Below are 25,682 nucleotides of genomic sequence, written 5' to 3' on the forward strand. Positions count from 1 at the left end.
CACCTTAAAAACTCAATTGTCCAAACAGTCTGAACAACAGAAACATAGTTTTAACCACCTCCCCCCACTCCCAATTACATTTAGCATTGTTTAAATTTTCTAAATGTTCCTAAATACTCTGACTGCAGCTGAACGCCATTATACAGGCAAAAAATTCTCCCTAAATGAAGGCAAGCCAGTGTTGTGGAAAATCTCCCAAATACCTGGGAACCTGGAACAATTATAACATGTGGGAAAGAATATGCTTGTGTTTCACTATGAGATCATCAATCCCCTGTTTGAGTGCCCACTAGGAGACTTAAATTTTGTGTGAATGAAAGCCACAGGGAAATAGACGTCTGTATCAGAGACCACCCTCATACGTGGTGACATCTGTGCCGACTCCTCAGAAACTGGCACGCCAAATCAAAATGGGTCTGGTTCCATCCTCCCTTATGGCAACAGACTCCTCTAATCCCACTTCTAATTACCTTTCTTTTTCTCTTTACAAACCTAAAAATCTTACCATTTCTATTAGCCTGAAAATAAAATCTCTGTTCTTCTCTTCCTCCTTCAGCACTGGATCTCGCTTACAATACGTTTTATTTAATAATTTTCCTCCTTACACTTTGTCTCACCAGTTTCCCCTCACACTGACTTACCTGCTACACAAAATTATTCTTATTGGGCTTATGTGCCTTTTCCTCCACTTATTCAACCTCTCACCTGGATAGATGCTCCTGCAGAAATCTATGCTAATGATAGTGTGTGGATGCCTGGAGCTACAGGTGACCATTGCCCCGCTCAACCAGGAAAAGGCGGCACTGCATTTAATGTTACTATGGGTTACAAAAGCCCTCCTCTGTGCCTTGGACATGCACCTGGTTGTATCCATCTAGAAACTCAAGTCTGGGCTGCTTATCTTTTGGAGAGATTAGCTACAGGACAACAGGGACATTTGGTCTCCGGCCTCTCCCTTCCTCCTTTAAGACAAATGAAAGGGGAAGTAATAGGAAATACCTCATACTTTCAATATAAACCTGCAGGAAAACCATGTCCTAAAACTTTTGAGGGCCCATCTAAAACTTTAATTTGGAAAGATAGCGTTAACTCACATGCAGTAATATTTAAAAATGACTCATATGGTTTAGTAATAGACTGGGCACCAAAGGGCTATTTAAAAAACAATTGCTCCTCTGGTGGAAGGGAATGCCTGGAGGCTACTTATTGTATGTTTTACTGGGAGGACTAGGATCATTCTACTTTGCATAGGAGGTTCAGCTCATTCTTTCCCTTAAAATGGAAAGATAAGGGCATTACTTCCTAAGGCCTCATGTGATATTCCCCATTCTGAGCCCAGAACACCCACAACTTTGGAAATTGGCTATTGTCATGTCCGAACTGTGAGTATGGGAAGGGGAAACTTTTCTCTTTTCCCCACTACCGCCCCTCACATCCATGATTCTGAACCCCGTGATAAATCCCCTTTAAACCCTTTTCCTCTTTTTGATGCCAATCCCCCTTTATGGGATTCCAATTGGCATTATAATTCTTCTTGACCCAGGTATGTCCCTCTACCTCTTCGGCATCCCCAGGCACCTCAGAATGCTTCTTTACAGCAGAGAACATTGGGCGTGGCCACCACCACTCCCCTCCCTCAGTATCAACGTAGATTCAAACTTTCTGCTTTGTTTACCTCCAACCTGACTATTCCCATACAGAGTTAAGTCTCCTTACATACTGTTAGTGGGAAATAAACATTTTGATGATCAAACTGTCCAATGCATTGTCATTTATATACTTGTATTAACTCCCATTTTGACTACAGGAAAAGTATAATGTTGGTTTGAGCTTAAGAAGGAATCTGGATACCGGTAACTTTGCCCAGACCTTGGGAATCTTCCCCGTCAGTACATTTAATTAATGAAGTGTTACAACAAGTTCTAAGATCTAAGAGATTTGTTTTCACATTAATTGCTGTGATCATGGGTCTAATTACAGTCACTGCACTGGCCACCACTACTGTAATGGTGCTACACCAATCTATTCAAACAACTCATTTTGTTAATGATTGGCAAGCCAATTCCACCCAAATGTGGAATTCTCAACAAAGCATTGATCAAAAACTGGTTAATCAAGTTAATGATTTAAGACAGTTTGTTATTTGGCTTGGATATCAGGTAGTGAGTCTCCAGCATCACATGCAAATGTAGTGTGATCGGAACACTTCGGATTTCTGTATCACTCCGTATTTCTACAACAACACTGATCATTCATGGAAAATGGTCAAAGGACACCTAAGTAAAGATAATTTATCCTTGGACATAACAAATTTTGGAATCCTCTCAATCTCATTTATCCATTGTGCCTGGAGCTCAGGCATTAGATCAGGTGGCAGAAAGTCTTTCTGAACTAAACTCCATGACTTGGATTAAGTCTGTTGGGGGCTCCACTGTAGGAAATTTTGGAATCATGTTTTCTGTGTTTAATCGGCTTGTTTTTAGTGTGCCAGACCAGTTAAAGAATCCTGCGTCAAAATCGAGAAAATGAACAAGCCTCCATCACCATGGCATATTTATATAAAAAGAAAGGGAGAGATGCTGCAGGAAGTCAGGGACCCCAAACAGAGGGACTGGCTGGAGCCACAGCAGAGGAACATAAATTGTGAAGACTTCATGGACATTTGTCACTTCCCTAATTATACTCTTATAATTTCTTACGCCTGTCTTACTTTAATCTCTTAATCCTGTTATCTTCGTAAGCTGAGGATGTACATCACCTCAGGGCCCTGTGATGATTGTGTTAACTGTACAAGTTGATTGTAAAAATATGTGTTTGAACAATATGAAGTCAGTGCCCCTTGAAAATGCACAGAATAGCAATTTTAGGGAACAAGGGAAGACAACCATAAGGTCTGACTGCCTGCAGGTTTGGGCAAAAAGAGCCATATTTTTCTCTTGCAGAGAGCCTATGAAAGGACATGCAAGTAGGAGTGATTGCTAAATTCCTTTCCTAGCAGGGAATATAATATTAAGACCCTAGGAAAAGAATTGCATTCCTCGGGGGGAGGTCTATAAACAGCCGCTCTGGGAGTGTATGTCCTATGCGGTTGAGATAATGACTGAGATACGCCCTGGTCTCCTGCAGTACCCTCAGGCTTACTAGGATTGGGAAACTCCAGCCCTGGTAAATTTGGGGTCAGACCAGTTCTCTGCTCTCAAACACTGTTTTCTGTTAAGATGTTTGTCAAGACAATATGTGCACCGCTGAACAGACCCTTATCAGGAGTTTGATTTTGCCCTGGTCTTGTTTCCACAGAAGCATGTGATCTTTGCTCTGCCTTTTGCACTTTGAAGCATGTGATTTTTGTGACCTACTCCCTGTCCCTGCACCCCCTCCCACTTTTGATATCCCTAATAAAAATGTGCTGGTTTTGCGGCTCAGATGGTCATCACGGACCTACCGATATATGATGTCACTCCTGGCGGCCCAGCTGTAAAATTCCTCTTTGTACTCTATTTCTCAGACTGGCCAACCCTTGGGGAAAATAGAAAGAATCTATGTTGAAATATTGGAGGCTGATTCCCCTGATACTGTACCCTACAAAGCCACAGGAGTTGAGCGGCCCAAGAGCATGGGCAGAGAGCACCTGGGAACAGTCAGGGGCTAGGACTTAAGCACAGCCTCCTCCTGCTCCCCTGGGAGGATGCCATCCTGACCTGATGCTACAGGTCCAGCTGCCTTATAATAGAGGGGGAAAAAGCCTTCTTGCTGGCATGAGCTCTGAAGCAGCCAAAGCCCAAGTACAATGTCACAGTCAAAAGTGATTCAGAGTAACAAGAACCTCAGCTTCCAGAGGTTCCCAATGCAGTCCCCTCATATCCATAGCTCACACCTGCCATGGAGAGAGGGAAGGAGGTGCATGGCTTATAGGATCAGTTCTACTCTAGGACACTATCATGGGCTTTGAGCTCTACATTGGAACTCCAGACCTACATTCAATGCCAAAGCCAATTGTTGTAAAGAATTCTACAACCAGGAAGAATGAGGAAGACTTCCTTGGATATGTTCTGCACAGACCCTGACTGCAGTAGATGAGCACTTCATGCCAAGCATCAACAACCCTCATCCTCTGCAGGCTGCCCAGCTTCCATCTTCCCCTAAGAGGTGGACAGCCCAACCTGCCCTCCCCAGGTCCCTCCTATTCTGGGGATTGAGTGGCCCCACAGCTGCAACCGCTGCCCCAGCAGTTCCAGCTGGGGTCCCTATTCTGACACCAGCTGCTGATACAGCTCATCCTCCCCCTGCCCCACCCCTGTAACACCCTGGAGACTTGTTCCCAACAGGTAGTGCAAGAATCCTCAACTGTCCATTCCCTGCCAGTCTGAAGTCACTGTACCTTATAGGAGCCAAAAACCTAAACCACTTGAACTCCTGCACTTAGATCATTTTGCCTTGTCAAACATTTACCAGTTTCCCTAGGAGCTAGAAGTATTGAGAACGGCATGGATAGTTTATCCTCTGATGCCCAGCAAGTCTACAGGACAGGTCAGGTCCGTTACCAGTAAGAGATGAATTACTTCTGGACCACAAGATTCTAAAAGTTAGGATTAGAGCTACAACTCACAAGTGGGAATAGTTAAGACAAATATACATCTAACCCAGCTCAAGAGTTTAAGAGTAGTATCACCTGGTTCTTAGTAACGTGTGGTTATTGGCCTGGTGAATATGTGTATCACATGACTTCTATGTGACAGCACTGCACCCAGGCTGTGAGTAGCTAAGTTCCCTGTACTGAGGGGCAAATCCAGGTCTCAGGAAGATTGTCTCCAGGGTAGTACTAAGAGGGGTCATCTCAGACAATGGATCCTCAAGGGCATGGCATCCCTGTCCCTATCCTGGTAGGATCTCAAGTACTACACCCACTCCTATCCCCCTTTTTCCATTTTCAGAAGATGGCACCTATAGTTCTTAGGTGATTCAGGGCCCCACTATATTTTGATCCAAACACCTTTAACCTGTTGACAGGCTAAAGTGAGAGTCAGGTAATTGCACGTAAAAGAACAGTGGAGAAAGATGCCGGCTACCCTTTTAGTAGTCTTGTTTACTGAGGAACTAGAGCATTCATGTTGTCACTAGGCTGACTATGGTGGAAGAATAAGAACATGGATTTACTTTGATTCATTTTTGACCCACTGAACAAAACATGTCTGAAGATCAGACTGAATCTACTAGCAGCATATGATTTCTGTTCTACAATTCACCATTTACGTTTTTGAATGTTCTTATAGATTGAACTTACCTGAAGAATTAGCAACATGGCATAGCAAACATTTGTCTTTGACCACTGCCCCAGCTTAGGAACTGAGGGAAAGAAGCTAGAGGCACCTATGTGAATGTCACACGAGACAGTCAATCTGAACTGGGGATGTACTCTCATTTCAAGGCCCAACTAGCAAGGGGGTCTGCTGCAAGGTGGACTCCTGGCAGTTCCCACACCTCACAATGTCTACTTCTCAGCTCAGAGTTGGTGGTGAGCTTCAGCTCCTCACAGCCTGTCAAACAGGTTTCTTGTTTTGGTCATAGTAAGTGGGCCGCCCCGAGGGTTGGTTAACATAGCTTGTTTCTCCTAGGAAACAAAGACCAATAAAGAATAAGAACTCCTGAAACAAGTCACAGTCTTTATAGACTGGTAACAGATGACATGCCATCCTTCTTCCATTATCTGTCACGCAACAAGTCACTACCTCCACATTCAAGTGAAGGCTCTTACCATAGGAAGGATACCAGAAGCAAATATTAATGGGGGCCATGTCACAGGCTTCCCACCCGGCACAGACTTCGCCTTCTGTGCCCTGGGTTCTGTCACTAATATCTTGCACTTTGCCTTGTGGCTCAGTTACTCCCTGTGCCACATCTTTGGAGACCTCAGTTAGGGACCTCTGCTATTGAGGACATTGTATTCATCGCTGAGAAGGTCAGGGTGCCATGGAGGTCTGGCTTGAGACAGGGGTCTTACATGTGTCAGGATACAGACCAGCAGTTGTTTTTAACACTGTGTTAATATGCAGCTTCCTAGAATTCCAGTCCCTTACAGTGACAAGCTGAAGGGTTGTTCTGTTTGAAAGGCTGCTACTCGAGGAATCATAGGTTTCACATAGGAGTTGCCTTGCCTCAGGATCAACTCTAGTACCTATACAGCCCATATTGCCCATCTGGCCTGCATGCTCATACAAGCACCAATTTCAGGCAGTAAGAGACCTTTCAGGCTTTTCCTGCTTTTCTCATCTGCTGATGGCTCAGGATCTAAGTGGAAGACATTCATATTGTCATGAGGTGAGCAAAGGGTTAGAGTACACTGCTTTGTCCTGAATATTTTCTATTCTATTTATTTCTGCAAGAGAACTGGTACACGATTCTCTTTGCCTAGACATCTTCAACCTGAGAAGCCTGGGACAAGGAGCCTAGAATTGGTCTGCTCCAGCCAGTGACAAAGTTCTGGCTGGATTGTGCCTCCTTGGATACATTTCCATTGAAGTGGCAGAATACAGAGGGTCAAGAAAAAAGGTATCTTTAAAAGGTCCTAAATCCTGAACCTACGCATGACCAAGGCAAAGAAAGTCCTCCCTGTAGTCCAAACCCTCTGGGACAAGGAAATTGCAAAGTTGACCAAGGTAGTATGGCATGCTAACAATGCAAGTGACATTAAGCATCATAACCACCACCTGCACCCACCTCTTACCATATATGTTATGTGATGGTCTGAAAGTTTAGACTCTGCAAAACACAAGCCTCCTACACTAACCCTAGTTAAAAAGAATCAAAGTTGACTACAGGGGTCTCCTAACAAAGTCTAGTCATAGTCATGGCTTCCATCTCAACTAGTACCTGAAGCTCAGATTTCATCTGGAATGCAGTAGGAAAGGTAGGACCTCAGCAAGAAATCTGTGCTGGGCCCATCCATATGTGTGAACAAAAACCAGAGCCAAGAAAGAATAGACAATTCCACTGGATTTGGAGACCATGGGGATATATTTCCAGATCCCTCTTCAATAAGGACTTGTTGCCTCAGGTGCTGGGAGCACAGCCAGCAGCCTCCAGCCATCACCTCCTACAGGGTTTGCCTCAGCTTCAAGGGCCTGCCCTTCCCCTAGCATCCCTCATCCAATTATTGAGCACAGCAGGATCAGTGAAGGCCAGTGATCCCAGGCCACCATGAAACAACTGTGATGGGCCACACACTTGACAATACTGGCCAAGGAATTTCTGGGTCCACACTACAGTTAAGTGTTCCTGCCACCCAATCCTGCTTACTTTCCCATCCTTAGATAGGATTTGATTTCTATATACCTACTTCATGCCAAATTCCACTTCAACCTGTTTCTAAACAGCTGTATCTGCAACATAGGCAAAAGGTCCTTGAACGCAAATCCTCCGTGCCTGGAATGCCAGAACATAGAAGTCTTCCTCAACTCCCAAGTGACATGTTCTGCCCTAGCTGGCAACCCTGAACTGTCATGGTTATGAATTCCTCTCATTTCTGTAACTACACCCTAACTCTCCCACTTGTTATGGCACTAGATTCCAGTGATCTTACCTCTAGCATGGCATCTTGCCTAGTGTGTGGCTCCTCACCAAGAGCACTTCCCACATGGCTTATTTATCCAGTCCAACACATTTATCTAAGAAGCGCCAGAGTTGGTTTTACCTCCTAAAATTAGAAAGCACCATCCACTATGGGCTCAAAAGCCTCGAGTCCAAGAACTGGCTTTATACATGCAGTGTGATGCCAGGGAGGATTCACACTCAGCTGCTCAACTGGTAGTGGGAAATGAAGAGTCGGATATTCATCTCCAGGCCAGTGGAGTTCTTGGAGGAAAGTGATTTACAAAATGATCAGTCCTACTGCATCTTGAGACCTGAAAAGATGTAGATGGGTCTTAAGCTTGTAGAATATAGAGCTGTGCCACAGCAGTAACAATGATACACTATTCCCGAACCAGGAACATCACATGTGGCTCACTGGCCACTCCCCTGTGACATTCAGGTGACTGCCATAGTGGGTGGGCCAGGCCCCACCACTCAGACTTTCCTGTCCTCTAGGAATCTCATGGAATAGAAGTGACTCTGGATACAAATTGGCACAACTCAGACAGGGGGCTAGAAGGCACGACTTCTGTACACCCAAGCCAAACTGTGTTTCCACACACTTCTTGTAGAGCTCCTTTTAGCCTGGGAACTAACTCTGCCTTCTTAGGAAACTGGCAAAGTAGGCCTTCATGCTCGCTCAGAGCCTTACAAAAACCAATAGTATCACAGATCTAAAGTCATTGTGGGTTTCAACTCTATCCTAAAAGTAATGAGAGCAAGTTTCACTTTGTCCAAAAGAAAGGGCTTGAAGTCAGAGAACACCTCGTGAACAAGAGATCCATTTCTGCCACTAACCTTAGCCCAAAACTGACACGTATTCCTTCATTTTAACTTTTGGCTCATGGTTTTGTCATCAGGCCTAGGTATTACTGACTAGTACTATGAATACCCCAGGGCCAGCCTGCTTTCAAGTTTGGCTAGTAAATGAGAATCCTATTGTACTTTAAAGACGTTCTTTTTATCAGTGAAAAATCTTCATCTCTATTAAAAGAGCCAAAGACAAGTAAATTCCTAAATCACAAACTTTTGTTCAGGAGTTTATAAGCCTCTGTCAGTAAACCTAATACTGTTTTTGGGATAAGGAAACAAACTTCTGTTCCAAATGCTGAGGACACTATTTCCAATTCTAAAGCATCCTGACTATGCTCTACGGTTGTAGCACCAAGGAAAACATGCCTCTAGACTACACCTTTGGAGAACTGAAAATGTAACCTATTATACCATGAATCTCTTTAAGGTGATTGACACACAGTCCAAGATTAGAATATATCCTAATCTCTGCAGAGGCCAATGTCCTGGCCATGTGATCAGCAGACTCGATGGAAAGGGACTAGGAATTTTGAGACAAGGACATTTATGAAAAGGCACGTGCCTGTAGAAAACAGGTAGATTTTATGTTCCATGTTAAGCCCCACTACAAAAGCATCAATCACAGAAGACTGGGTGAACAAGACCCAATGACTGTGCCAGTTTTCAGCAGCCCACTTGGATCAGGCAATGGGAGAATGAGTACCGTGGCCACAGTGGCAGAGATGAAGACTACACAGGTACCCAACAGTATGGAATGCCAGTTTCAAGGGATGATCTAGCTATTGCTGCCTCTGAATGTCTAGCCTGCTGGAGATAAAATATTGGATCTAAATATGGCACTCTGACACCAACATACTACTTGGTAGCAGGTTAACTACATTGAACCCCCTTCCCTTCTAGAAAAGCCTACAATACAGACTCATAGGAATACATAGCTATCTTGCCATGGGTTTGTCTTTCTTGCTTGAAGACCCTTCACTACCACCACTGTTTAAAATGTTCCCTCTACAGGCAAGGAATTATACCCAGCAGGACATCTCACCAATAGACTGAGGTCACATATAAGGTACAGTGGACCTCAATCATGGGATAAACTGGTGTCATTACATCCTTCAGAAGCAGGTAGTTTCAATGTTCAGACAGCTTCACACAGCATGGAAGCACTCAGTTAATCTACTGAAAATTTGGTGCTCTCCTTCATGATGTAGCAATTACATTATAGAAAAATCTATGTGATACTCTATCCAAGTAGGAAAACTACATAGGTGCTAAAAATGAGGAAGGAGCCCAAGTGGTGCCATTTTCCATCACTCCAAATGAGATACCACATTGCCTTGTGCATCATGCATGTTGCAGGGAAAAGAAACCAGTCAGCAGGAAGAGGTTTGGGTTGTTCTACACACAGGGAGAAGTTAATGTAAGTTGAGTTCAGGTTTGACTTGTGTCATCATACTTCTTTGCCCCATTGTAGCTCACATTCAAAACTGAAAAGCACATGATCACTAGGGATTCAGACCCACTAAAATTATTGTTTGTTTCATACCAATAGGTAAGCATTAACCACCTGAGATGGCAGCTTAGGGCAAAGGGAATTTAGAGTGGCTAGTGTAGGAGGAAGAGGATTAGTATCAGTTGTTGGGATAGCAGGAGTTGTATCTCATCCAACTATCATCTTCCAAGTTTCCTCCTGTAAACAAGGCGTCACTGCTCTGTGAACCTCTGTAGAGAAGACCTGAAGCACAGGAGTAAACCGTGCTGGTCATAGAACACATTTCCCTTGGCTCTTTCCAACTGATGCTTGTGTTGGGATACTAAGGCAGGCCCATTTAAGGCACTTGGAACTCTAGATGACAAGTGCCAGAGCCCAGATCACCCATCAAATCTTGCCAAAACACTATGGCACCTCAGTCTAAGCCACTTCCTACCCAACACCTCTTTCCTTCAGAAGGTCAAACCTGTTTTGTGGTCTAATCTTCTCCCAAATTTCTCTAACTCCCTCCTCTGTTTCCCTCACAAGACTTTCTTCCCATTCCCATTACTCTTGTACACCTAATTCCATCTTGGCATCTGCATGTAAGAGGGCACAAGCCAGCAGTAGAAAAGTTTAGTTTTGACTAAAACGGAAGTACTAGAATTCAGATGTGAAAGCAAGCATGTATATCCCTGAAGACACTTCCAAGGCTACTTCATTCGGAGGAAGTTGACTATCATTATGTCAGATAATTTGGCCCGTTTCTCTATTATCTTAACACTATGGATATTAACTTTATTCCATTTGATATTGTTGTCTAGCACATATGGATCTTCTCTTTTGAAGTTAGTCCTCATCTTTCCAATCCTAATTTTAGAGTTTGCCAGATTACCTACTGCCATTTGCTCTGGGCCAATTATTTTGCATTCTTCTGCTCTGGTCTTTTCATTTTCTACTCTAAGCAAAACCTTTCTACTTTTGGCTTTCCTGAGCATAGCTATCTATCTACTTATGGCTCTAATCAATGCCTCAAGAGGTGGCTTATCACCAACCATCCAAAACTTAAGTGGCCAGAGGAACCCAGACTGACCAGCAGCACCAGAATTCACATTTGTTTTGAATGGAGGCTCACTGGGTCTGAACTGACTAGGACTCAGGTAACTCTGCCACCAACTCTTGCTTTGCCTTCCCCTGCATGTTCCTGCAAATAGACTCAAGTTATAGTAGTATTTGATGAGGAATTCAGTGAGGAAAATGATTCTCACATTTCCATTAGGGAGTAGCTTAGTAAAATGAAACCAAGTGTTTCTTCAATGGTAGATGTCAATTTCAGGAAGTTTATTAAAAGTAGTTTATCATCCTGAAACTAATGAACAGGTCAAAGCTTGCCCAAAACCTAGTTCTAAAATAGAAATCCTTCCCTTGCTAACCATTTTGTCTCTGATTAATGAGGTGGATTAATAAAATGTGTTGTGACATTTCACAGAACTAATGCTAACATTTGAGTACCAATGGCCAGAAAACAAGTTTGGGGCTCTAGAAACATGCTTACCCCAAACAAAGACGTGTGTGAAACATAGTAGAGGTGTCAAGAATATTCCTGAAATCTCACAGGAGGTGAAATTTCAGTCATTTGATTGACAGTGACCAAGAGGACAAGGCTCCAGAATAAGATGAAGATGGTAACTTCCCCTCAGAAGGCTATGTTGGCTTCATAGGCAGGAAGTGCTGCAAGAGCCATTTCACCCACAGCTGTGAATTCGTGTTCCAGTCTACTTCTGTTGAAACCTTTCTGTGGCAAGTCGCTGACATCAGGCAATGTGGGGTCCATGGCAGGCTTCTCTGTAAAGGGTGAGGCTCACCAGTAGATCTACGCATGTCAGACCTAGGTGCCCGACACTTCACCAAGAGTGTTTCTTTTACCAGTCTGCACTTTCCCATCCCCAGACTTGGAGGGTAACATTATTCCCTAAATATATTTACAGGAATAACAGAGTGAGACTATGGTAATGGGGAAGAACAACCAACCTAGTTTGAACACACTGCAGATGGTCAATATGCCACTCCAGAACATGCCACTTTAGTGTAAGAATTATTTTCTACTGAAGGCAATTAAGCAGATATAGGCAAAGCTCTCTGCCCCTCATTTGAAAACAAGCAGAACAGACTTGCCAAAGTGTCTTTCCCCTCCCTCTACTGCAATTGACTGCAGTAGACTCTGAACATGACTAATTTAGCATTTAGACTCTGAACATGGCTAATCTAGTATTTCAGGAGTGCCCTTCACACACATTTTTCCTGGGTAAGCATGTTTCTGGGGCCTCAGGAAAACCTGTGTTTTCCCAGCACAGGACATGGATGCCCTTTCTCACCACTCTTCTACATAGCATTGAGTGTCCTGGGCAGAGCAATCAGGCAAGAGAAAGAAAGACCATCCAAATAAAAAGAGGAAGTCAAACTACCCGTTTGCAGATGGCATGACCCTATACCTATAAAACCTCAGTCTCAGCCCAAAAACTTCTTCAGCTGATAAATTTCAGCTGATAAATTTCAGTCTTGAAGTCTCAAGACTCAAAAATAATAATAATAATAAAAGGAATGTTATTAGCATTCCTATACACCAACAGTCAAACCAAGAGCCCAGTCAGGAATGCAATCCCATTTACAATTGCAAGAATAAAATATCTAGGAACACAACAAGGAGAACTACAAAACACTTTTCCAAAACGGAGATAAATGGAAAAACTTTCCATGCTCGTAGAGAGGAAGAATCAGTATCATTGAAATGGCCACGCTACCCAAAGCAATTTATAGATTCAATGCTATTCCCATTAAACAACGATTGACATTTTTCACAGAACTAGAAAAAAGTCTGTTTTAAAATTCATATGGAATCAAGAAGAGCCTGAATAGCAAAGACAATCCTAAGCAAAAAAGAAAGCTGGAGGCATCTTGCTACCTGACTTCAAACTACGCTACAGGGCTAGAGTAACCAACAGTATGGTACAGGTACAAAAACAGACCAGTGGAACAGAATAGAGCCCAGAAATAAGGCTAGACACTTACAACCATCTGATCCAACAAAGGTGACCAAAACAAGCAGTGGGGAAAGGACTCCGTAATTCAAATGGTGCTGGGATAACTGGCAAGCCATATGCAGAAGCTTGAAACTGGACCCCCTGATGCCATATACAAAAAACTCAAGATGGATTAAAGGACTTAAATGTAAAATCCAAAACTGTAAAACCAGGAAGACAATCTAGACAACACCGTCCTGGACGTAGGTACAGCAAAGATTATGACAAAGACGCCAAAGGCAATTGCACCAAAAACAAAAGTTGACAAGTGGGATCTAATTAAACTAAAGAACTTCCATACAGCTAGAAGAACTATTGGAGTAAACAATCTACAGAATGGGATAAAATATTTGCTCTCTATGCATTTGACAAAAGTCTAATATCCAACATTTATACAAAACTTAAAATTGACAAGGAAAGAAACCACTGCATCAGAGAGTGGGCAAAGGACATGGACACTTTCCAGAAGACATATATGTGGCCAAAAAAAACATATGAAAAAAAAGCTCAGTATCACTGATCATTAGAGAAATGTAAATCAAAACCTCAAAACAGTGAGGTGCCATTTCATACCAGTCAAAATGGCTATTAAGTTAAAAATTAACAGGTGCTGGCAAGGTTACAGAGAAAAAGGAACATTTACACACTGTTGGAGTGTAGATTAGTTCAACCACTGCAGAAAACTGTGGTGATTCCTCAGAGCTACCATTCAACCCAGTAATCCCATTACTGGGTATATACCCAAGTGATTATAAACCATAAAGATACATGCATATATTTATTGCAGCACTATTCACAATAGTGAAGACATGGAATCAACCTAAATGTCCAATGGCAAACTTAAGAAAATGTGGTACGTATATGCCATGGAATACTATGCAGCCATAAGAGTGAAATCATGTCCTTTGCAGAAACATGGATGGAGCTGGAGGCCATTTTCCTGAGCAAATTAACACAGTAACAGAAAGCCAAATACTGCATATTCTCACTTATAAGTGAGAGTTATACATGGATGCAGATGGAAACACACTGGGGACCTATTGGAATGTGGAGAGTGGGAAGAGGGAGAAGATCAGGAAAACTAATGGGTACTGGGCTCGGTACCTGGGTGACTAATCTGTACAAGCCCGTTATGTGAATTTACCTATATAACAAACCTGCACATTACCCCCTGAACTTGAGTTAAAAAGCATTAGGTAAAAATAAAAACACGTGTGTTTTCTGGTCACTGGTACTCAAACTCAGTCATTGGCACCAGGAAGGACAAAGGCTAACCAAAGGCTGCTTTAGACCTTTATCACCCTGTAGATGGCACCATACCCATCTACATAACATAGCTTTTATATTTACCCTCCTTCATTTGCCACCCATAGTGGCTCAAGTTCCTCTTTTGTCTTGTCACTTTTCTAGTCATATTGTTCTTTGTTCAGGGTGCTATATATAAGCCAGCATTCTAAGCCACTTCTTTGAGCTCCCTCATTTTGTGGGATCTCACCATGTATAAGTATTGTTACAACCTAGAGTTTCTTTTGTTTAAAATAACTTATTCCTTAAGTCCTGGACAGAAGTGCACAGGCAATGGCTACAGCTTTTCTTAACTGGTGTTATTCATGACATCTTAAAGCAATACTTTGTCTGTAAAAATGGCATCTGTGCTGGTAAACTTTGTTATAAGCAGTTAGTCATGTGCCACACATCTTGGCCAACAATGGACCACATGTGTCGAATGGTGTTACCTTAAAATTGTAATACCTTTTTTGAGACAGTCTCACTCTTTCACCCAGGCTGGAGCGCAGTGGCACGATCTCAGCTCACTGCAACCTCCACCTCCCAGGTTTAAGCAATTCTCATCCCTCAGCCTCCCAAGTAGCTGGGAATGCAGGTGCACACCACTATGCCCAGCTGATTTTTTTTTTTTTTAAGTTGAGTTGGGGTTTCGCCATGTTGGTCAGGCTCATCTCAAAAAGTGATCCACCCACCTCAGCCTCCCAAAGTGCTAGGATTACAGGCATAAGCCACTGCACCTGGCCTGTAATACCTTATTTTTATTGTACCTTTTCTATGTTTAGATAGAGACACAGATCACAATAGCCTCCAGTATACAGTATAGCAACATGCTGTACAGGTTTGTATCCTGGGAGCAATAGACTATCGCATGTAGCTTAGGTATGTAGTAGGCTGTACCATCTAGATTTGTGTAACTATATTCTATGACATGCACACAATGATGAAATTGCTTGACATCTCAGAACATATCCATGTCTTTAATACACAACTGTATAAGCATATGGATGTGATAATGTAGGTGTTATATTGGTCAAGGCATACCCTTTTCCAACTCCCTTTGGGAGACATTCTACCTCTTCCCACTGCATTTTCAAGTTTAGCCTGGGAAGCATTAGTGTTACTTAGTTCTACCTAATGCCCCTTATTAGCTAGCAGATCAGTATTAGTTTTGAAAGCCATAAACCAATTTACTCTACAACACACATTCTTGGTGTTTCTTTGGGCTGTAACTGTTAGGATTCTTTGGATAACAGATGACCAACACCCAAATGCACTGGCTTAAAAAGGAAATTAATTGGCTCAATATAAATGTAGTGCTGGCTCCAGGTGAGTCTACTTCAACAGGCTCATTTTCACCAAGAATCAGATTTACTTACATTTTCCGTATCCTCCATCTCATATTCATGCTCAGAGTCTACAGAGCCCCACCACCACCCTCTGGATGGCAAGTTCCAGACTCTTCCTTCATGATGGACTTGCTCTACACACTTCAGGTATTTATTTCAAAGCTCCTCTTGAAACATTGTCAGTCAATTCCAGCAGGATCACCTTGGGTTTTAGTGGCAAGTCCGTCTTGATAGTATGCCCATCCCTTCACTATCTATGGTAGTCATGGGAATGTAGGCAGGGAAATGGGATGCCCTAATATGCTCAAGCCATCCAAACCTATGGCTGAGAATGACCAAGGATATAAGCAGCATATGAAATAATCTCCAAGACAAAGTCAGCGGTCATTTGGCTGACAGTATGGAAACGAATGTTGAGACAGCATCTGAGAAGTGTCTGCTGTAAGACATAAACCAGGGTAGGACCAGCGTGTTTACAATGCTTTTTTCACCCTTCTGCGTCAACCTGGATTCAGATTTACCAGTCTACCCAGAACTCTTCCGTAACTTCACTGCCACATGACGCTTCTATAGAGAACCTCTTTTTGTGGAATGAAGGCTCTCCTGAAGCTCCTGTTTTCTCACAGGCATCTATTGCAACAGAAAAAAACTGACAGACTAACTGATACAGAACACCTTGGCCAGCTGCATGTTATTCCCAAGCTTGAACCAAAGCGGGGTCCTTGAATATTCTCAGACACTGACGAACTTGTTTAGGCTGTTGCATCAAGCATGTTGATTAACACGTAAAGGCTAGCCCCATGCCTAGCCAAATTCTGAAGACTCAAAACACTAACCTGTCCCGCTCACTGGGGACACACCCAAGATACCCTTTCACTATGTACAAGGATCGCTGCATTTTGTAAGCAAGTTCCCCGGTAGGTGTTTTAGACTTATCCCCCTGGCATTTAGTGCATTTGGATTCCCACCTGGCCCCACCTTGGGATGGTGGGCAAGTCCCATGAGTGAACTCCCCAGCTGTTGCTTCTGGGGCAACTCCAGGTAGGGGGTTGGCTGACAGAACATGAAATAAGTTCTTGCAGCTTAGGTGGTACACTGGTGAGCATAGCTGCCTTCAAGTTCCTACATGTACAATCCTGCCTCAGTATTGGGTTCTTGCAGGACCAACAACTCACTAGTTTTCCCCCAACCCTGACTCAAGACCCCAGAACCCGGAAAGGCCCTTATACTTCCTTTAAAACTCCATGTTTAGGTACCTGCCTCTGATGGAGGCAGTCTTGTATTCAGTTCATTTCTAACCAAGTCTCTTCCTTATACTGAAATACAAATCAAGCAGACTTAGCCTGGGAGCCCACACATGGGTACTGAGAAGAATCATCCAGATTATAAGAACGAGACTCAAATTAGTTTGTAGAGATCAAAGTGATGAGGATGTCTATTGCATTGTTGCAAAATTACCAGGAGGTGGCAGAGAATGAGTTTCAATTCTGACCCAAGATCCAGCTCCAGCCATGGGAGCCACATTGCATCCCACCATCTTTCCTCAGTTTCCCCTCAAGAACAGGAGCCTGTGAGACAGTCACTTGTCAACTTTTATAGATAAGTGTACCTGTGCAGCACTGTAGCCACCTGTGGAGCCATTAGAATGCCATATATCCCATGTGTGGTTGTTTCCAACTGATGCCCAGGTGCAGCTGGGATGCTAAGGCCATCTTATTTAGGACACTCACCACTCCTCTAATGGGCAATCTGGGCTCTAGTACTTGCCGTCAGCCTTGCCAAGGCACTTAGTATCACCTCAGTCTAAGCTACTTCCTATCCAGTAATTTTCTTCACAGGGCCTGACCTGCATTATGGGCGGATCTACTCCCAGATCTTTCCAGCTTCCTCCCCTGTATCCCTCACAGAAATTTCTCCTACCAAAACTCAAACATCCAATTCCATTTTGGCAACTGCATGTAGGAGGCCACAAGCCAGCAATTAAAAAGCTTTTAATTTCAACTAGAGGCACTGGAGTACATTCAGATGTGAAAGCAAGTTTGTGTATCCCTGTAGACACCCCCAAGACTGCTTTATTCAAAAAGGGTAGATGCTCAGAACCAGCCACATCTCATAAAACATGGAGGAACTCAGTGATCAGTTAATAGCCATGTCCCATGGACTCAGATACTACACCCTACAGTCACTATGTGTCTCCTTCAGAGGAAGAAAAGCCCAAATATCCTGATCAAATTTTTTGACCTATCTGGTAAAATAAGCCAGTGAAGAGACCTACAAAAGTGCCTTCTAGCCTTTAGGTGCAGGACTTGCTTTCATGTGCATTTCTAGACTGATTTTTTACCAGTTGGGATCAGTTGCGTTCCTCAATGTCATTAATAGGAAGGAAGAGTTTCTAATGGGAGACTGCTGTAAGTAAAGAGCAGTGCTTTACTGAGCTGAAAGGGTAGATGCATTTTACTTCCCCATGCTTTATAGAGACTGGCAGGTGCCAGTCAACTTTCCACCAGGCCAAGGCTCTGTAACCCTTTCTTTCTAAGCCTGACCCACGTGTAACAGTTGATCCATTTAAGAGTCAATTATAGAACATAGTTTTGCCAGAGAAGTAACATCAATACTCCATTCCACAATCTGTAGCACCAGAAATGGTTCATGGAAGCTCCTCCTTGAATGTAAAGGCAATTCCTATAGCTAAGTGGAATCAGGCCCTTCATTACTCAGAATCACTGGCTGTCTGTGCTCTAGGATGTTGTATTAACAGATTTCCAACTCTGGATGCAGATTAGCAACTCACCTCCAAGAGGCTATAAAGGCAGGAATGTTGCACGACCTCCATGCCCAGAGCTGTTTCTATATACCTCCTGTAGAGTTCTTCTTAGCTTTTGAATACGTTTTTGTTAGACAATTGGGAAGATCAACTTTCATACAACTTAAACTATGAAAATCTAAGGTCTAAAAACCAGATTTCAATCCCATCCTGAAGACAATGAGAACATTGCATTACACTTTGTCAAACAGTTTTAAATCACCATCTACCTAATGGACAAAAAGATCCTTGCCACCACCTCTCTCCCCCAAACTATCATCATCATCCATTTCTCACTCCCTGGCCTTTTGTAAAGTGACAATGGCCAGAAGCCTTCGGTATTACTGACTGAGACCCAGAATACCCCATAGCCAGTTTTCAGCTTGTCCTAGTAAGTGGTTTGCATATATCAGTTGCTGCCATAAGTGATCAAATATCTTTAACAAAGTCATTATCAAATCAAACTTTTTTCAAAAATATGCTCTTTGCTAAATAACAGACCTTCCTCACTCCTTTATCAGAAGGCCCAGGCACAAAAGACGGGTATATCCTCAGCCACAAGTGTAGATATTTCAAGAGTTTAAAGCCTCTGTCAGCATCACTAATGCAGTTCTGAGATTAGGAAAGAGACCAACTTATGTCCCAAATGTTGGCTTAAGACACAATTTCCAGTTGCAAAGCAGCTTGGCTGTATTACTATGTTTGTGGCATCCTTGATAAGCCTCTCTGTCTCCCTATGCAGGGGAAGTAATTGACATCTCTAGCTGTTTTAAGAATCTATTTTTCTGGAATAAGGAGTGGCCTAAGATGACAATATATGCTCATCTCTGGCAAAAACCAATGGCCTGGCCAGCGGGTCAGTGGCCTAAAAGGTCAGTCTATGACTTCTGTTCAAAGATGGCCAAATAGGAGAGCTCTGGTCTGTAGCTCCTAGCATGATAGATGCAGACAATGGGTGATTTTGGCATTTCCAACTAAAGTACCTAGTTCATCTCACTGGGACTAGTTGGACAGTAGGTGCAGCCCATGGAGGATGAGTCAAAGCAGGGTACAGCATCACCTCACCTGGTAAGTGCAAAGGGTCAGGGGATTTCCCTTTCCTAGCCAAGGGAAGCCATGACAGACTGTACCTGGAAAAACAGGACACTTCTGCCCAAATACTAAACTTTTCCAACAGTCTTAGCAACTGGCAGACAAGGAGATTCTCTCCCGTGCCTGGCTCAGCAGGTCCCATGCCCACGGAGACTTGCTCACTGCTAGTGCCGCAGTCAGATTGACCTGCAAGGCTATAGTCTTGTGGGGGGAGGGGCATCCACCATTGCTAAGGCTTGAGTAGGTAAACAAAGCGGCTGGGAAGTTCGAACCGGTCGGAGCCCACTGCAGCTTAGCAAGGCCTACTGCCTTTATAGATTCCACCTCTGTGGGCAGGGCATAGCTGAACAGAAGACAGCAGAAACTTCTGCAGACTTAAACGTCCCTGTCTGACAACACTGAAGACAGCAGTGGTTTTCCCAGCAAGGCGTTTGAGCTCTGAGAACCGACAGACTGCCTCAAGTGGGTCCCTGACCCCATGTAGCCTAACTGGGAGACACCACCCATAGGGGCAGACAGACACCTCATACAGGTGGGTGCTTCTCTGGGAGGGCGCTTCCAGAGGAAGGATCAGGCTGCAGTACTTGCTGTTGGTGCAGCCTCCACTGGTGATACCCAGGCATACAAGGTCTGGAGTGAACCTCCAGCAAACTCCAACAGACCTGCAGCTGAGGGACCTGACTGTTAGAAGGAAAACTAACAGAAAGGAATATCATCAACATCAACAAAAAGGACATCCACACCAAAACCCCATCTGTAGGTCACCAACATCAAAGACCAAAAGTAGATAAAACTACAAAGATAGGAAGAAACCAGAGCAGAAAAGCTGAAAATTCTAAAACTCAGAGCACCTCTTCTGCAAAGGATCACAGCTCCTCGCCAGCAATGGAACAAAGCTGGGCAAAGAATAACTCTGACGAGTTGACAGAAGTAGGCTTCAGAAGGTCAGTGACAACAAAATTCTCTGAGCTAAAGGAGCATATTCAAACCCATCAAAAGGAACCTAAAAACCTTGAAAAAAGGTTAGATGAACGGCTAACTAGAATAAACAATGTAAAGAAGAGCTTAAATGAGTTGAAGGAGCTGAAAACCATGGCACAAGAACTTCGTGACGCATGCATAAGCTTCAATAGCTGATTCGATCAAGTGGAAGAAAGGATATCAGTGATTAAAGATCAAATTAAATAAAGTGAGAAGACAAGGCTAGAGAAAAAACAGTAAAAAGCAACAAAGCTCCAAGAAATATGGAACTATGTGAAAAGACCAAATCTACATCTGACTGGTGTACCTTAAAGTGATGGGGAGAATGGAACCAAGTTGGAAAACACTTCAGGATATTATACAGGAGAACTTCCCCAACCTAGCAAGGCAGGCCAACATTCAAATTCAGGAAATATAGAGAACACCACAAAGATACTCCTTGAGAAGAGCAACTCCAAGACTCATAATTGCCAGATTCACCAAAGTTGAAATGAAGGAAAAAATGTTAAGGGCAGTCAGAGAAAAGTCGGGTTACCCACAAAGGGAAGCCCATCAGACTAACAGCAGATCTATTGGCAGAAAACTTACAAGCCAGAAGAGAGTAGGGACCAATATTCAACATTCTTAAAGAATTTTCAACCCAGAATATCATATCCAGCCAAACTAAGCTTCATAAGTGAAGGAGAAATAAATTTATTTACAGACAAACAAATGCTGAGAGATTTTGTCACCACCAGGCCTGCCTTACAAGAGTGCTCCTGAAGGAAGCACTAAACATGGAAAGGAACAACCAGTACCAGACACTGCAAAAACATGCCAAATTGTAAAGACCATAAATGCTAGGAAGAAACTGTATCAAACTAATGGGCAAGATAACCAGCTGACATTATAATGACAGGATCAAATTCACACATAACAATATTAACCTTAGATGTAAATGGGCTAAATACTCCAATTAAAAGACACAGACTGGCAAATTGAATAAAGGGTCAAGACCTATCAGTGTGCTGTAACCAGGAGACCCATCTCATGTGCAGAGATACACATAGGCCCAAAATAAAGGGATGGAGGAAGATCTACCAAGGAAATGGAAAGCAAAAAATAAATAAAAGAGCAGAGGTTGCAATCCTCTTGCATAAAACAGACTTTAAACTGATAAAGATCAAAAGAGACAAAGAAAGCCATCATGTAATGGTAAAGGGATCAATTCAACAAGAAGATCTAACTATTCTAAATATATACACCCAATACAGGAGGCACCCAGATTCATAAAGCAAGTCCTTAGAGACCTCCAAAGATACTTAGACTACCACACAATAATGGGAGACTTTAGACAGATCAAGGAGACAGAAGGTTAACAAGGATATCCAGGAATCGAACTCAGCTCTGCAACAAGGAGATCTAATAGACATCTACAGAACTCTCCACCCCAAATCAACAGAATATACATTCTTCTCAGCACCACATCTTGCTTACTTTAAAATTGACCACATAATTGGAAGTAAAGCACTCCTCAGCAAATGTAAAAGAACAGAAATCATAACAAACTGTCTCTCAGACCACAGTGCAATCAAGTTAGACCTTAGGTTTAAGAAACTCACTCAAAACCAACACAACTACATGGAAACTCAACAACCTGTTCCTGAATGACTACTGGGTAAATAAAGAAATGAAGGCAAAAATAAAGATATTCTTTGAAACCAGTGAGAACAAAGACAGTGTACCAGAATCTCTGGGACACATTTAAAGCAGTATGTACAGGAAAATTTATAGCACTAAATGCCCATAAGAGAAAGCAGGAAAGATCTAAAATTGACACCCTAACATCACAAAAGAACCAGAGATGCAAGATTAAACAAATTCAAAAGCTAGCAGAAGGCAAGAAATAACTAAGATCAGAGCAGAACTGAAGGAGATAGAGACACAAAAACCCCTTCAAAATGTCAATGAATCCAGGAGCTGGTTTTTTGAAAAGATCAAAACAGACCACTAGCAAGACAAAGAAGAAGAATCAAATAGATGCAATAAAAAATGATAAAGGGGATATCACCACTGATCCCACAGAAATACAAACTACCATCAGAATACTATAAACACATGTACACAAATAAACTAGAAAATCTAGAAAGAAAATGGATAAATTCCGGGACACATACACCCTCCCATGACTAAACCAGAAAGAAATTGAATCCCTGAATAGACCAATAACAGGCTCTGAAATTGAGGCAATAATTAATAGCCTACCAACCAAAAAGAAGTCCAAGACCAGATGGATTCACAGCCGAATTCCACCAGAGGTACAAAGAAGAGCTGGTACCATTCCTTCTGGAATTATTCCAATAAATAGAAAAAGAGGGAATCCTCCCTAACTCATTTTATGAGGCCAGCAATATCCTGATACCGAAGCCTGGCAGAGACACAACCAAAAAAGAATTTTAGACAAATATCCCGATGAAGATATGAAAATCTTCAATAAAATGCTGGCAAACAATCCAGCAGCATATCAAAAACTTATCCACCATGATCAAGTCTGTTTCATCCCTGGGATGCAAGGCTGGTTCAACATACACAAATCAATAAATGTAATCCATCACATAAACAGAACCAATGACCAAAACCGCATGATTATCTCAATAGATACAGAAAAGGCCTTTGACAAAATTCAACAGCCCTTCATGCCAAAAACTCTCAAACTAGATATTGATAGATTGTATTTCAAAATAATAAGAGCTATTTATGACAAACCCACAGCTAATATCATACTGAATGGGAAAAAACTGGAAGCATTCCCTTTGAAAACTGTCACAAGACAGGGATGCCTTCTCTCAAAGCTCCTATTCAACATAGTGTTGGAAGTTCTGGCCAGGGCAATCAGACAAGAAAGAACGGGTATTCAATTAGGAAAAAACGAAATCAAATTGTCCCTGTTTGCAGATGACATGATTGTATATTTAGAAAACCCATCGTCTCAGCCCAAAATCTCCTTAAGCTGATAAGCAACTTCAGCAAAGTCTCAGGATACAAAAATCAATGTGCAAAAATCACAAGCATTCCTATACACCAATAACAGACAGAGTCAAATCATGAGCGAACTTCCATTCACAATTGCTACTAAGAGAATAAAATACCTAGGAATCCAACTTACAAGGGATGTGAATGATCTCTTCAAGGAGAACTACAAACCACTGCTCAACAAAATAAAAGAATGCAAACAAGTGGAAAAAATTCCATGCTTTTGGATAGGAAGAATCAATATCATGATAGTGCCCAAGGCAATTTATAGATCCAATGCCATCCCCATTAAGCTACCAATAACTTTCTTCACAGAATTCAAAAACTACTTTCAAGTTCATATGGAACCAAAAAAGAGCCCACATTGCCAAGACAATCCTAAGCAAAAAGAACAAAGCTAGAGACATCACGCTACCTGACTTCAAACTTTACTACAAGGCTACAGTAACCAAAACAGCATGGTACCGGTACCAAAACAGATATATAGACCAATGTAACAGAACAGAGGCCTCAGAAATAACACATCTACTACCATCTGGTCTTTGACAAACCTAACAAAAATGAGAAATGGGGAAAGAATTTCCTATTTAATAAATGGTGCCGGGAAAACTGGCTAGCCACATGTAGAAAGCTGAAATTGGATCCCTTCCTTATACCTTATACAAAAATTAGTTCAAGATAGATTAAAGACTTGAATGTTAGACCTAAAACCACAAAAAGCCTAGAAGAAAACCTAGGCAATACCATTCAGGACATAGGCATGGGCTAGGACTTCATGACTAAAATACCAAAAGCAAATGGCAAAAAAAGCCAAAATAGTCTAATGGGATGTAATTAAACTAAAGAGCTTCTGCACAGCAAGACAAACTACCATCAGAGTGAACTATAACCTACAGAATGGGAGAAAAGTTTTGCAATCTATCCATCTGACAAAGGGCTAATATCCAGAATCTACAAAACTCAAATTTACAAGAAAAAAGCAACCCCATCAAAAAGTGGGCAAAGGATATGAACAGATACTTCTCAAAAGAGGACATTTATGCAGCAATGGACACATGAAAAAATGCTCATCACTGGTCATCAGAGAAATGCAAATCAAAACTACAATGAGATACCATCTCACACCAGTTAGAATGGCAATCATTAAAAAGTCAGGAAACAACAGATGCTGGAGAGGATATGGAGAAATAGGAACACTTTTACACTGTTGGTGGGAGTGTAAATTAGTTCAACCATTGTGGAAGACAGTGTGGTGATTCCTCATCCTCAAGGATCTAGAACTAGAAATATCATTTGACCCAGCCATCCCATTAGTGCATATATACCCAATGGATTATAAATCATGCTAGTATAAGGACACATGCACACGTTTGTTGTGGCACTATTCACAATAGCAAAGACTTGGAACTAACCCAAATGTCCATCAATGATAGACTAGATTAAGAAAACGTGGCACATACACACCATGGAATAGTATGCATCCATAAAAAAGGATGAGCTCATGTCCTCTGCGGGGACATGGATGAAGCTGGAAACCATCATTCTCAGCAAACTATCACAAGGACAGAAAACCAAACACCGCATGTTCTCACTCATAGGTGGAAATTGAACAATGAGAACACTTGGACACAGGGTGGGGAACATCATACACCAGGGCCTGTCAGGGGGTGGGGGACTGGGGGAAGGATAGCATTAGGAGAAATACCTAATGTGACTGATGAATTGATGAGTGCAGCACACCATGTTTACCTATGTAACAAACCTGCATGTTGTACACATGTACCCTAGAACTTAAAGCATAATTAAAAAGTCTATGAAAAGGCACATGCATGTGTGACACAGATGTTCATCTATCTAAAGACCTACTACAAAACAGCTACACTCAACCAAACTGGAAAAATGAGTCTGCCACTTGACAGCCAAGCTTTGTCAGCCAATAGGCAGATGACTACAGTGACCACAGTGGCTGACTGAGAGGCTACATGGGGGTACAACAACATGGACTGTCAGTTTCCTAAGACAATCTAGCTACTGTTGTCTCTAAATGCCCAGTCCATCTATCACAGACCAAGCTGACCCATGACGCCCACCCAACCACCCCCTCCCACCCAGTGGAGCACTATTTGAGGAGACAAAATGCCATTTAGTAATTTGACTACATTAAGCTCCTTCTA

This window comes from Trachypithecus francoisi, unplaced genomic scaffold, assembly GCF_009764315.1.
Source record: "Trachypithecus francoisi isolate TF-2019V2 unplaced genomic scaffold, Tfra_2.0 Lachesis_group1, whole genome shotgun sequence".
Classification (NCBI taxonomy): Eukaryota; Metazoa; Chordata; class Mammalia; order Primates; family Cercopithecidae; genus Trachypithecus; species Trachypithecus francoisi.